Source organism: Bidens hawaiensis, unplaced genomic scaffold, assembly GCF_021521415.1.
Source record: "Bidens hawaiensis isolate Kalapana, Puna unplaced genomic scaffold, B.hawaiensis_p1.1 tig00028592_1, whole genome shotgun sequence".
NCBI lineage: Eukaryota > Viridiplantae > Streptophyta > Magnoliopsida > Asterales > Asteraceae > Bidens > Bidens hawaiensis.
Genome location: NW_027505125.1, coordinates 118,560 through 132,124, shown reverse-complemented (window position 1 = coordinate 132,124; position 13,565 = coordinate 118,560).

The following is a 13,565-nucleotide window of genomic DNA, read 5'->3' as shown; positions in this document are numbered from 1 at the left end:
ATGTCAGCAATGGAGAACACTTTGCATCATTAACCGAGAGTTCAGTCTAAAGGGGAATCTTGCTGCAATGATGGTATTCTTCAACGTGATTATCAAGATATAGCAGAAGATTTGACTGAAGATTGCAAGAGGTGTCTACAGCAATTCGCAAGCAACGTCCAAGGGGGAATATGTTGGTGCATGTTTTGTGGCCGTCGCTTGGCGAATAGTTTAGAATGTTTATGTTGTATGCTGTACACCTAGGTAGTGGTTCACGCTGAAAGTGATCCATTTGAAAGAGCATTTTCAATGGATACTCATTCGATCGAATGAGTTAAGGAGGATCACGATAAAGAGTCAAATGTTCCTCAAATATCTCCATGTTCGACAATTCCCGCAGAGGCTGCTAAAGTTGAAGAAGTCAACGAAGTAGAGTCTAAAGCAACTTCTGCATCGTTTCTGGAAAAAGCTGGGAATCTTTGCTTTGCATTCATGGCAGAGACATCAAATGCCAAGGTAAGTTCTAACCCATCAACTCCCAAACCAGAAAATGTTAAATGTTTAAAATGTGAATTGTATGAACAAGAAATTCAATCTCTAAAAGAGAGAATTGAAGATCTCGAGGCTTACAAACAAGCAGCCTCAAGATCTTTAATGGAACTGACTGACGCGCTTGCACAGAATAAGGCTTGGAAGCAGAAAGAGTCTGCTTTTAAAGAAAAGATTGATAGCCTTAAGCGTCAGAACAAGGAACTTGAAATATGTGTTCTGAATCAACAAGATTCTATCAATTTTCACATAAATAAGAATAATGTTTTGAAAAAAGAATTGGAAAACTTGAAAGCTGATTTTGAATCATTGAATTTCAAATTAAAAAGTTACTCAAATTCATCTTATTTATTAGAACACATCATTCCCGAGTTCCGAGGCAAAAAGGAAAAAGGCGTGGGATATAACAATGTCCCACCCCCGATCCTGAATCAATTTGCAAGCACACCAGGAGCTGTGCCGGATGATGAATCAAATGATTATATACCCGAGGACACAAACCAAATTTCTAAGTCTAAGGGAAAAGAAGTCATTGACCCGGCTCCTGAGTCCAAACAAAATGTTGTTGCCACAGACTTAGGTTCCACAACTAAGTCGGGCCCACCACCATCTAAGTCAAAGGCAACAACAACAAGAAATTCTCAGAAGAAAAAGTTTAATCCTAAATCTGAGAAAGTCTATGTGGAACATAGTACCCAGTTTGTAAAGGAGGGTAACGTTAATGAAAAACATAATTTCCCAAAACACCCTCCTAGACAAACTACACCCCAAAATATCAAATCCAGGGGGTACTATGATAACCGACAAAAACAGAGTTATTTCTCTCCACCAAGTCAAAGGGGGAGAAACTACTGTTTTTCGTGTGGAGAGGTAGGGCATATAGCAAGATTTTGCTATAAGTACACGGATCCTAAGCAGTACATATCGACTCCGGATCCGAGGTATGCCAAGTCACCTCCTAGGAGGCGACCGACCATTGATGTTCAAGGTCAAGAACGGTTTCACACACCGAGGTCGGTTTCTCCTCGGAAACCTCAGCCAACCTCACCACACCAATCCCCAAACCCCTCAGATCCAAATGTTTCCACTTCGACAAGTGAAACTCAGTCTTCAACCATCTATCTCAAACATGTTGAGAAGAAGACTGACTTTTGGAAACCAAAGAAAACTAACACTGTTGACAACAATGTCAAACCAGAAAACAGTGTTAATGAGGGTAAATGGATTGAATTGTACATTCGTGATGAAAATGGAAAACCCAAGACCGTAAAGGCTTGGGTTTCCAATGATATTTAAACCTTTTGTTTTTGTGTGCAGGTTGCTCTATATGATCCAAGATTCAACATGTGGATCATAGACTCAGGAGCTTCCAGGCACATGACTGGAAACATGAATCTCCTTTCAAGTGTCAGACAAATAAAAGGAGGTGCAGTTTCCTTTGCAGGAAATCAAGGAGGTTATATCACGGCCCAAGGAATTGTGTCTAATGGGCGAATTTCGTTTGAGAAAGTTAATTTCATCAAAGAGTTGGAGAACAACCTGTTGTCGATAAGTCAAATCTGCGACAAAGGTTTCAAAGTTATGTTTGACGACCGAGATTGCCACATCTTGGCTAAGGATTTCAACTTTCCTGAAGACAAGGTTTTAATGTCAGCTGCACGCCAGAGTGATCTCTACATTCTGGATATGGCTAAGGCAGGGTCATCGTCTCCAACGGCGACATGTTTTGTGTCCAAGGCATCCGAACGTGATACTGTCTTATGGCATAGACGGATGGGACACATAAATGTCAGGAACATGAACAAGCTTGTGCACAACAGACTAGTTGAGGGAGTTAATCTGAGAAGCTTTCGTCTCCCTGATTCGTGTGTGCAGTGCAAAGCAGGAAAGCAAATAAAAAGGTCCCACAAGTCTAAGAGTTTCCACTCGATTGATATTCCGTTGGAACTCCTTCATATGGATCTTTTTGGCCCAATAAGCGTCAAAAGTATCTCTGGGCACTCATACTGTCTAGTGGTTACTGATGAATATTCTAGATTCTCTTGGGTGTTTTTCTTGAAAGTAAAATCAGAAACGTTTGGATGTATACAACTGCTGGTTACAACTATTGAGTCTCAATACAATCTGAAGGTTCGAAGAATGCGGTCAGATAACGGTACAGAATTTAAAAATGCGAATGTTGAAAATTTCTGCAAAGAAAAAGGGATCGTTCAGGAGTTCAGTGCTCCATATGTTCCACAAATGAACGGGGTTGCTGAAAGGAAAAATCGTACGTTAATCGAGACAGCAAGAACAATGTTAGCCGACTCAGTGTTACCTGTTACGTTTTGGAGTGAGGCAATTGCCAACGCCTGTTTCACATTAAATCGGGTAGGCATTGTCAAGCGCCACGGCAAGACAAGTTTCGAGCTTCTTCAACGACGAAGGCCTAACTTAGAGCACCTGGAACCATTCGGAGCTCTTTGCACGTTACTTAAAAGGCACGTTGATAATAAGTTCGAGGAGAAGATTATCAAGGGTTATTTTCTGGGTTACAGCGTACCTCTCAAAAGGGTCTTCAACAGAACAACAAAATTAGTTGAAGAATGGTACCATGTCGATGTTCAACGCTACACAGAACCAGCCAAGGGGACAGGAGAAGACTGGTTGTTTGATTATGACAAATTGTTCAAGTCTTTCAATCTGTATGAGATTGCTATTCAAATGATGTATGAGGCGCAAAATGCACCTCCTGATGAATCTTTGCAATCTTCAACTCATCCTGGTCCGTCATCATCTTCCTCCACAGAGTCTAGCGATCAAGTTCAAGAATCTTCCGAATCTGAATCTGAAGATGAATCTCCAGCAGATGATGTACAATCGGCACCAACTCAGGTTACTTCACAACCTTCATCGTCAAATCAAGAAGTGCCGAATGCAGATCAGCCTCTAACGTCTACTTCAGAGGCACCACAATCCGCTCCAGTTCCTGAGCCGAACTTAACTAACTTGGAACAAAATGTTGTCGTTCCTGACAATCCGGTTGTTAGGACTGAACGTGATCATCCACAAGACAACATTATAGGGGACATTCAACAGGGTGTCAAAACTCGTCGACAGCTGAATTTTGGTCTCTACACAGAAATGATGGAGTCAGGATCAGTTGCTCTTAATGCCCATGAATGCTTCTTAGCACAAGAAGAACCACACAGCACCACCGATGCGCTGAAAGATCCCAACTGGGTCTCAGCCATGCAAGAGGAATTATTGCAGTTTAAAAGACTTGGTGTGTGGAAGCTGGTGGATCTCCCCAAAGGACAGAAGAAAATTGGCACTAAGTGGGTACTAAAATGTAAACGTGACGATCGTGGAGTGATTGTTCGCAACAAAGCCCGCCTGGTGGTCCAAGGGTTTAGGCAAATCGAAGGCCTAGACTACAATGAGGTATATGCTCCGGTTGCTCGTTTGGAGGCAATCCGGATGTTCTTGGGGTATGCATCTTTCAAGAAATTCAAAGTATATCAAATGGACGTCAAGAGTGCCTTTTTGTACGGTCACATCGAAGAGACCGTATATGTGGCACAACCTCCAGGTTTTGAAGACCCATATCACAAGGACAAAGCCTATCTGCTCAACAAGGCTTTGTACGGTCTTCACCAAGCCCCGAGAGCTTGGTATAAAGAACTATCCAAACACCTTCTGAACAACGGGTTTAGAAGGGGAACCATTGACTGCACGCTATTCTCAAAAGAAAAAGAAGGAGATCTAATTATGGTACAAGTGTACGTGGACGACATCATCTTCGGGTCCACGAATAAAACACTTTGTAAGGAGTTCGAACAAGTGATGAAAGAAAAATTTGAAATGAGCTCCATGGGTGAGATGAAGTTCTTCTTAGGACTTCAAGTTGATCAAAAAGATTCCGGTATCTTCATTCACCAGACAAAATACGTCAATGACATCTTGAAACGGTTTGAGATGTTGAGTTCTTCTTCACAGGGAACTCCTTTAGAGGTTAATCACGGGATTAATCCTGACGAGAAGGGTGAATTGATCAATCCAACTCACTATAGAGGGATCATCGGATCTCTAATGTACCTGACTGCTTCTCGGCCAGACATAATGTTTGCTACGTGTCTCTGTGCACGTTACCAGTCAAAGCCGAAGGTCTCCCATCTGATTGCAGTCAAAAGAATTTTACGTTATCTGAAGGGTACTCCAGATTGGGGTCTTTGGTATCCTTATGATGACAACTTCGATCTTCATGCGTATAGTGATTCGGATTATGGTGGTTGTAAACTCGATTACAAATCAACAACAGCAGGATGTCAGTTCTTTGGAAGTCGTTTAGTAACGTGGCAATGCAAAAAGCAGACGTCAGTCTCCACTTCAACAGCTGAGGCGGAATATATTGCGGCTGCCAGTTGCTGTTCTCAAGTTATTTGGATTCAGCAACAAATGCGTGACTACGGTATTGAATGTTCTACTACTCCCATATATATTGATAATTCTGCTGCAATTTCAATTACCAAAAATCCGGTCCATTTTAGCAAAACGAAGCACATCGAAATTCGATATCACTTCCTTCGTGACTGCTACGAAAAGAAGTTAATCGATGTGATAAAAATCCCCACTCAGGAACAACGCGCTGATCTCTTCACTAAAGCATTTGATAAACCACGGTTTTTATATTTACTAGAGATCAACGGCGTTAAACGTATATCAGAAGAAGTTCCTGAAGATATCATTTAAATTGTTTTCATTTTTTCTTTTCTTAAAAATTTAAAAAAAAAAAAAATCCAAAAAGATTTTGTTTTTTTTATAAATTCTAGGGGGAGAAAGGTTTCAAGAAAAACCAAAAATTTTCAAAATTTTGAGAAGTTGATCTTGTTACAAGAAAGGTGATAGTACACAGACGCTATCATACTGAGACATCAAAAAGATTTGTTATTTCTGTACAGCTTATTTTCATTTTTCTTATATTAAATTTTTATACATCACTATCGCTTAAAATTATGTCGGTTACCTCAGTTTGATGGACACATTTTCGGATGTGTTTTGGTCCTTACTTCTACTAGTAGATTATGAGGATAGCCATTAACCAGATGACTGAAAGTGATCGGGGCGGGTTTTGATGGGTTTTTTATTCTTTCGCTGAAAAATAGTTGGTTATACTTAGTTAGAAGGACACATACTCGTATGTGGTCGGTCCAGTTGATCCATTGGATCTTCAGGATAGCCGTTTACCTGAAGACTTTGACTTGATCGGGGCGAAATAATTTAAACGTTATTTTTTTTAAAAAAAAGGACATTCATATATATTCAGAAAATGAGAAATTGATCCAACCTTGGAAAATGATAGATACACTGATTCTGTGAGCTTAACTAGTGAAGTTATTAGGCTTAAAAGGCTTTAGAACGGTCATTGTGTGTCATGGTAGCTTTTTATGGTGCGTAAAAGTAGATGTGATACAAACTAAATCTACTCGATTTTACGTGGAAACTCCTTAAGAGTTTTGTATGTCTTCATATATATCTTTCCGAATGATAGGCAGAAAAGCGATTACCCAGTCATACACGAGCCCATAAGTGTTCTGATTCCTGTAAAGATAGTGTGTGAAGAAACTGCAGTGATCCAGATTCGGGACTTGCAATTGTTTACTACTCTGAAGTCTATGTAACATTCAAAAAAAAAAAAAAAAAAAAAAAAAAAAAAAAAAAAAAATTTACCTTATGAGTGATTGAAACATTCTAGAGTTAACAATGTCAAGACTTCTCAATCATGGAGTAAGAAAGAAAACGGGAAGCAGATGAAGACACTTACAACCTTAATCAGACACTATGGGTCAAGGTCAATTCGGGGTGACTTGGGGAAAGCCAAATACGCTTTGAGAATAGATAGGAGGCATCATAATCTCTGAGTTGTTACCCACTTAAATTTTGAGACATAATTGAACCTAACTCGTATCACAGAAACGATGAAAACCATTTTAAGTTATTTACATGCTCACAACCTGTTTCTTTATGTCATAATACAGCTAAACACGGATCTGTGTGACAGTCACGTAATTAGTATGATTCCTGTTCGGATCTTTCTCACAAAAAGAATATTCATTATGTCTTGTTTAACTTCGTATATTCTGTTAAAAAAAAAAAAAAAAAAAAAAAAAAAAAAAAAAAAAATTCCCGAAAAGTCTCAGTAGATAGTCATATACGTCTGTATGATTTCTTATTATAGATCCTTCTCAACCAAAAATAATGTGTTTTAAATTTTTGTACAGTTGTTTATTTCAGTTTGAATATTATAAAAAAAAAAAAAAACATACAAAAAGATTTTTATTCTGAATTAATTTTTTTAATTTTATTCTGTTTTTTTTAATGAGAAATCATCGTGACAGGTAGTCTGATCCCTGTCTGTTCCTACTAAATGTTTATCCAGTGTGTAGGAATGAAAGAAAACTTCATGCAGGTTGCTAAATGTTCATCTGTGCAACAGGCTGTGCATGAAAGAAAGAATGAAGTGACAAGAAAACCCAAAGATGTTTGAGCCTGATATTTTTCCATTTGTTACTAATGTATTATGATCTATATGTTCTGTAGGAACGAAGCTCTCAGGATTGGAAAATGTCTAAGAAAACTAACCAAGTGTCAAAAGTTTATGTTTTCGTGCAGGTTCAAAGGCATCACGATCGATGGACGGGAAATAAGAAATTTAAAAAATTTATTTTTCAAATGTTTTCCCTCATTCGATCGAATAGGTTGCTTTTCGAATGAATAACTCGATCGAATGGACAGTTTCGATCGAATCAGTGTGTGAGAGAATGCGAACAGTTGTGAAGAGACTCATTCGATCGAATAGAATCTCATTCGATCGAATGATCCAAACGAACAAGTCCATTCGATCGAATAAGTCCAAAAACAGTATAAATATTCAAACTTATTCGATCGGACAAAATTATTCGAAAAATATTACGGATTTTCTCTCTCAAATTTGTTTTTCTCAAACCCTCTTTTTGATCTGATCACTTTATTCAGTTTTTCACGTAGATTACAAAAATGTAAGTTTTACTTGTTTTTAACCGTGTTTTGATTGGGTTTTTGGTCGTTTTGGTTTTCCGGGTTCGGGTGTTCTTCATTTCTGGGCTTCTGCTTGAATGAGTCGAATCAGTCTATTCGATCGAACGAGTTCCTTATTCGATCGAATGTGACTTATTCGATTAGTAGTTCGATCGAATCAGAAGTAAATGATAAGATCTATCTCATTCGATTGTCTGTTATCGAACCAGATCTCATTCGATCGAATGAATAGCTCACCCGATCGAATGTGTTGCTCGTTCGATCGAACTAGTCCAGAAAATTTGAAAATTTTAAACGCATTCAGTCGTTTCGATATCTGTTCGTTCTAACACGTTTAAGTTTACAGATTCAATGGCTGAAGTTGCAGAAGTGGTTGCTCCATTCAAAACGTCTATCAAGCACAATATCGTGGCTTTCCTGGACGAAAAGTCTAGCCACGGGAAGGATTTTGCAACAGTTATCAAATTTCTGAAGAGGTCAAGGATTTCTGGACCTATCTCGAGGATCGTTGAGCCTATAATGTCAATTCAACAAGAGTTCTGGAGGAATGCCACGCACGACAAAACAGTCGTGCCGTCGGTTATTCGCTCCACGGTCAGAGGGCATGCCATCGTAATATCTGCCCAGGTAATCCGAGAAGTCTGCGGCTTTGTAGACTTAGAATCAGACCCTACATCATTACATCCTGCGGCAACTAGAGGATGTTTCGCAAGAATGAAGTATGACGGCGATCTCAATGCCGGTCTGCTTCACAAAGCCAACCTGTGCCCCGAATTCAAGTATCTGGCACACGTGGTGATGCATTGCTTGGGGCCTCAACGAACTAGCTTTGACAAGCTGAGGGAAAGCATGCAGTTCACCGTAGCTGCTCTAGTGATGAACCGCCCCTACAACTTCTCTCAAATGACGTTTGGTCATATGGTGGAAAACATCACGTTGAAACAAGGGAAGAGCGAGAAGTTTCTTCAGTACCCGAGGTTCGTTCAGATGATAGTTGATACTCAAGCACCGGGTCTACTGAAACAAAATGAAGGTGATGTGGTGAAACTGGACCACATGAAGAATGAGACTCTCAACTGTCTCAAATCCTACAAAGAACGTCCCACCAGGCCACCACTCAAACGATGCTTCGGGCATATAGTCAATCCGTCCTACAGGGCCCCTCCGAAGAGGAAGTGGAGAAATGCTGCCAGTGATTCAGACGTCGAGAATTTACCGTATCAGGAATCCAGCGACGATTCTGACACTGAGGAGGTGGCGGTCCCGGAAGACACAAGGACAGAAGAGGAAAAACAGGCTGATTGGTATTTAAATGTTGAGGATCTGGAGGCTGGTGAAGAAGTTAGAGCCGAGAAACAACCGGCTGAGATAGATGCGACTGAAGAAAGGCCTGCAAAGAGGCAGAAGAAGAAGGTTACAAGAAAGTATCGGAGTTTATTTTCCGATCAACCACGTCCTTCAATGGTACCATCAGTTGGGACTTCTGCTGCCCCTCCTGCTCAACCAGCACAGCCACCAACACCGCAGTCAGCACCACAACCTACTCCTCAACCTCAACCGGAAATGTCTATACCTCAAAAGGTTGCATCTGAAATTGCTGATCTTCACAAGGCTATGATGAAGATGTTATTGTTCAAGACAGAGCAAGAAGAACAGAATCGACTCAGAGATGAGCAGATTGCTAAACTTCAAGCTGAGAACGAAATGCTCAGGCTTGAAAACAGTCAGCTAAATGCTACTGTCGCTGAACAAGGATCTTCGATCAACAAGCTGAAAGAGTCAAATCTAAGCCTTGAAGCAAAAGTGACCGAGCTGAAAGGAGATGTTCTTCGTCTGGAAGGTCCAACCAATGTCGATGTGGACACAGACGAACTGGACTCTTCTGATGATGGAGGTGAAGGTATTTAAGAGGAATTTGAGTGAATGTAGTGAGGACTTAAATGTTAAATCTTTTTAATTAATGATTTGTGTGTAAACTTAGTTTCATATGTAATGGTATTGTATTTCATGTTTATGATATTACATATGTTTATTTAAAATTTGTGTTACATTGTGGTTTTTAATCAACCAGGTGATGCTGATCCGTTTAATGTCCAACCGCTGCCATCAAAAACAGCAGCGGAATATTTCACGTTTTTACTGGACAATCCATATGAGCAGCAAAACTTCGCAAGTGGAGACTTGGAAGAAGGTGAAATTTCACACAATTTCACAGAAGAAGAACTGGAACAAATGTTTGAGCTATACAATGAAGAAACAGGCAAGTATCTGGCTTTGCCTTCAACAGAACAAACATCTTCTTCGGCTGCTACACCTGACTCAACATCATCTACGGCCGCTGATCGCTCTCAATTTGATGAAGTTGAAATGGAAGACTTGACACAGGAAGAATATCCAGAATACTACACGTCTCAAACTGACAATCTTCCTAACTCTGCAAGTTTCTTCCAAAATGTAACAGAGGAGGAAATACAGAAGAAGGCTGACAAAAGGTCAAACACAATGAAACAGCCTTCTGAAGCAGATCAAGCCGAATTCGTTGAGAAAACAGAAGAATGCAAGAAAGCTTTCAACGCTATTCTTGAGAAGATAAGGTCCAGACGACAAGCAAAGCCGACCATTCCTCACACAACGTCTTATAAGATGAAGGGTCGTAGAACTTCAGGAGAGATTATTGCTTGGGCGTGTCTGAAGGATCTTAATTGCATTGCTATCAAGAGAGAAAAAGGGGTTGAGTACTTTCAACGTATCACTGACTTGAAGACTCTTCCTACTTATGATCTAAACCGTCTGAACTATCTTGATATGCTTTACGCCAGTTCATCTCCATTTGCCACGTACTATCAGAGTGTATTGCGAAAGGAATACAACTCAAAATGGAAGATGATCACTCCACAGAGGCCAAAGAGATATACAAGTAAAAAGGAGATCGATCTGATCACCAACAGGCCAATGATTATCTTGAAGTACATGCCACCACTCACGATGAAGAAGATTCCTCTAAGAAAGATGAAGCAGGACTTCTACAAAGCATTCAGGCATTGGTACTATGATGGAAGACTGCATGAAGCAGTTATCGTGCTCAACGACAATGGAAATTGGAGCACAATTCGCATATTTGATCCTATGTGGCTCACAAACTTGTCACGGGAGGATGTCTATACACTATACAAGACAGAGATTCTTTATGCCCCCGAAGACAGAGAGCAAGCATTAACGTATAGAAATGTCATTAGGATTTGCTTTGCCTATGACATACATGCAGGATCAAACTGGAAAGAGCAACAGAAGAAGTATGCACAAGAAACTGAAGCTTAATTGTCATGTTTATTTTGTTTCTTGTTGTAATTCAAGGTTTAATCTTCTGATTGTAATTGTTCTTGAGTTGAATGTAATTTGTTTTGGAACATTGTGATAGATTGTGCTTAAATGTTTATCTAAAATTCCAATTGACAGCTTCTCAGGATATGCGGAACCTATGGTAAGTCTGACTGACTGAACCATTTGATCTTGAGAGAACTTCATGAAGAAAGGAGTTCGTGGATGCAACGTGCGCACCACTAGCTTTGAGAAAAGAGAGAGTGAGATAACTCCAAGGGGGAGTTACGATCGAGCAAGAGAACTCGATTGATTATAAGTAAATAGAACTGGCTCCAAGGGGGAGTTTGTTAGGACATGAAATGTCATGTGTATGTCCCCAGTTCTATCAGGATGGTTCGATATGAAAATAACGATCGTGAAACCAAGTTAACGGACTGAAAATGTCAAAAGAAACTGATTCGATCGAATCAGTGACTGATTCGATCGAACCAGGACTCATTCGATCGAATGAGATACTCATTCGATCGAATCAGTATACGATATATAAACGAAACTTAGGAAATTTCACAAGAGGGAGCACACATTACACACAGTCACGAACCTGCTACTGCCGAAAATCCTCTCTGCCCATCTTCGTCGTGTCGGTCTTTTCCTCCGTCCCTAGGTGTCAAACCGTCTTAGGAATCGTAACCGTGCGTTGTTGATCACCACCGAATCGCCGTGTTAGAGGATTCCGCACTCTAACACGTTGCCCCGTGAATCGTTGGGAAACCGTGTCCCGCACCGGTCCGACAAACTACATAATCCTTTATGCTTGAGTAATCTCTCACATCAAATTCATTTTTCTCCTGAGCTTCACTTCTTGTTTTCCAATGAAATCCATGATGCTCAAACCCATGCTTCAAAAGAAACTTTTCATCACCCGTTAATTCAGTTGGTTTCTTTCTTGAAAAGACACCTTTGTTCCTTTTATTTTCATTGTTTGGTGAATTTTGAGAATCATCATACTTAACTGATTTTGAATCTTGATTAGGGATAATTCTTAATGGTTGAAAGTTCTTCTTCACAGCTGTTTCAGATTTCTTGGGAAGGATGCTTCTTTTGACTTGATCAGTCACCTTGTTCTTTGTTTTTTCTTCACTTTTGCCTTCCTTCTTAACACTGTTATTAACTATTTGGTCAGATTTACTCACAGTCTCCTGCTCACACACTTTTCCTTTTCCCAAATATTCATCATACTTCTGTTTGTAAAGCTCAAAGTTTTGACCAAACTTTGTTTCATTGGGAACATGAAAAGGTTTGAAGGTGAATCTTTCATTGCAGGAATCAGTATGGTGACCATATTCATCACATTTTTTGCACCACACTTTTCCCTTGAAATTTTCATGAGAATTTCCCTTTTTAAATCTCTTAATTGGTCAAGGTGGTTTGATCCCAAGTGTTTTATGAGTTTTCAAGGCATCAAAATCAATTGAAAAATGTACAAACTCTTCAATTTTGATATCTTGTCTCTCACTTATCCTTTTCAAAACAGCCTTGCTTGGTGGCCTCACTGCATTATAGCTCACCTATGTTCTTTCACATATGTCAAAGGACACATGCTCTTTCTTCATTCTTTCATTTTGTATCTTCAATTTTGGTGTCATAGGTGGCAACAAAAGTGTTTGTCAACTGATTCAGGTTTCTTATGCCTTCTATTTCTTTCTGCATTTTTTATTTCTTTATATGACATTTGATCACTTGAGTCACTCAAATCATCCATATTCAAATCATCATCATTGAAGTCATCTTAAGAGACTTGCACACCAATTGACTTATCATCCCTTACTTCTTCCTTTACCACAAACTCTCCATCTTTACTCACTTCAACCATCTTGTAAATGTCAATGAGCTCTTCTTTGTCTTGAAAGACATCTCTGGGAAAGACATCTTTGAATTGTTCAAGATATCCTCCTCTCTTTCCTTTGTCAACCATGGATGAATAATTGTTGTTGAATGGTGGTGGAACAACTTTGTATTTATCTTCTTCTTTAACCTTGTTCAAAATACCATAAATGTTTCTAGAAGAAACTAAGTTCTTTAGAAACTCATTCTCAACTTGCAACTTGGTATTCTTCACCTTTTCTTCAACAATCATTTTCTTCAGACCATCAATCTCAGTCACATACCTTGACTGAGTCCTATAACTAACCATACAGTCATCTTCAAGACTTCTAATCTTTTCTTCATTGATTATATCACTTGCTTGATACTCATTAATCATGCTTTGTTTTCAAAAGAATTCACTCTCCAACTTACCTACGTTCACATTCAATGCATCAATTGTTTCAAGTAAATCAGTTGTAGAGATTGAAGGTACCTATGAAGAGGAAGATTCAGCCTCATTTTCAATCTTTGCCATCAATGCAACATTAGCCTTTGTGATGCCATCTGCATGATCACTCCAATCAAAATTCCCTTCTTGTTGTGCAACAAGTGCTACATTCCGTTGGTTTGTGGTTTGATTTTGATTGTTTCTATTGGAGTTATTGGGAAGAATTTGGGTGTTCTGGTTTCTTTGGTAGTTTTGGTTCTAGGGTATAACTTGCTGATTATTCATTTGTGGTTGTTGGTAGTTGTTAAAATTGGGGTTGTTGTAATTGTTGTTTCTTGGCTGGTTC